The sequence below is a fragment of the Pteropus vampyrus genome, unplaced genomic scaffold (genome assembly GCF_000151845.1).
Source record: "Pteropus vampyrus isolate Shadow unplaced genomic scaffold, Pvam_2.0 Scaffold73, whole genome shotgun sequence".
Classification (NCBI taxonomy): Eukaryota; Metazoa; Chordata; class Mammalia; order Chiroptera; family Pteropodidae; genus Pteropus; species Pteropus vampyrus.
The window spans coordinates 3983594-3985518 of NW_011888854.1; the positions used below are offsets into that span (position 1 = coordinate 3983594).

A 1925-nucleotide genomic window follows, 5' to 3' on the forward strand; every position below is an offset into this window, starting at 1 on the left:
TATATATTTAAATATCTGATGGGTACAATCATAAATCATGGACCATAGTAAATGTTTATTTGAAGAACAGCTATTCTGATTTTCATTTACAATTAAAAATTAAACATTGGGATGAATTGAAATACTCAGTGATGTGAGCGCTGGGGAACAGCAAGCAAATCACGTGGAGGCTGTGGAAATAACAGGCACTATCGGGAAGGGTGTAGAGCTCAGGGAGAAGAGCAAATGAAAAAGAAACTGATGAGGACTCGGAGAATATGAAAGTCCCTGGCGAGCAGAGCCCGACGGCTGATAAAAGAACTGATGTGAGGGGTGAAGGAGCGAGTGCGGCACTTATCATCACTTCCAGGGGACTCCTGACACCTCCGAAGATGAAGGACCGACAGAGGCACTCGCTCATCTTGCCTGGAGGGTTCACTGATCATCTAGCAAAAAGGCAGGCATATATATATTTCTTTTTTCCAAGATTAGGATTTTTTTTCGTATTATGTTACCTACTGATAGTAAAATAAAACTGCATGCCTTATGGAGCATGTAAAACACAGCCTTATCTCCATATCCGCTTCACGGAACCGTGGTCAGCCATGCAGAGGGAACCAGAGACAGACACAAAAACCGACATGACCACATTTCCAAACTGTTAAGTAACTGCCCAGTTACTTAACACATACGAATCAACACTCGGGCAGTTTATGTTTTTATTATATAAAATTCTTCATTACACTTTTTGTTTAAATTCTATAACAATCTATAATTGTATTATATATGTATTTATTCTTCATATATGTATCGGTTTCATTAAGATGAAATTTTCCTATAATAAATGGAGGGGAGGAAGTTCAAAGATTTAAACCCCTACAGTCCAAGAAAACCAGAAGTTGGAAAAGGAAGCGGGTATTAAACTTTACCTGTCAAGTCCAGTATATTTAGTCTGTTCTCCAGAGAAATCAGAACCGATACTGTGTGCTCATATGTGTACACACATACACACACACACACACACATCTCTCTCTATATGTGTGTATATATATATAATCTTATTTAATCTATAAAATTACTCTATATGTTAAGGACTATTACTATCTTTATTTTGCTATTATTAATTAATAATAGCAAAACGTACATAAGTACTTGTTTGCCAGAAAATACTTTTAAAGCTGTAAACATTTTCACTTCTTAATGCTTGTCCTAGAGTTGCAATAGACATTTACAACACACCGAAGTCCACTCTTAAATAACACTACCAATTTATAGTCACAAAGGCATCTTGTAACAGAGCACACATTCCCAATTCCCCGATGCCAGCCCTTACGACGTTCTTGCATATTATCTACTCCTTCCTCTTGAGCCCTTAACACATTCCATCTTATTTTATTTTTATTTATTTATTTTTTTTTTTTAGGCGAGGCAACCCTTAGTTGACCTGACAGATTGCAAGGACCTTGTCAGTTTACAATCCCTTATTTTTTTTATTTTTTACGCCTACAGCACCTGGTCTTCCTAGGTGGTCTCCCATCCAAGTACTAACCAGGCTCGACCCTGCTTAGCTTCCGAGATGAGACGGGATCGGGTTTGTTCAGGGTGGCATGGCCATAGACAACACATTCCATTTTAAATTCCCTGCCTGGTAACTCCAGAATCTGCATCATATCTGAATCTGGTCCTGATGCTTGCTTTCTGCCTTCACACTGTGGTTTTTATTTTCCTCTTAACATGCTGTACTTTTTAATTGAAAGCTGAGATACTCATCAGGCAATCGGAACTGTGGTAAAAGCCTTACTGGGAGGTTTTAAGTAAACATGGCTGAAAATTCGGTTATGTTTAATGTTTGCTCCAGTCGCAGGTGCAAGGGTTTCGGATTCCTCTAATGCTCTTGTTTGGGGGGTTTCTCTAGGAAGTCGTCCTTAAGAGCACCCGGCAGCTAT

At 38.8% G+C, this 1925-nt stretch overlaps 1 pseudogene; it reads right to left on the reverse strand.

The window, feature by feature from the left end:
• Nucleotides 1-1479: 1479 nt before the first annotated feature.
• LOC111741099 lies at nt 1480-1598 on the reverse strand (annotated as a pseudogene).
• Between the last annotated feature and the right edge of the window lie 327 nt (nt 1599-1925).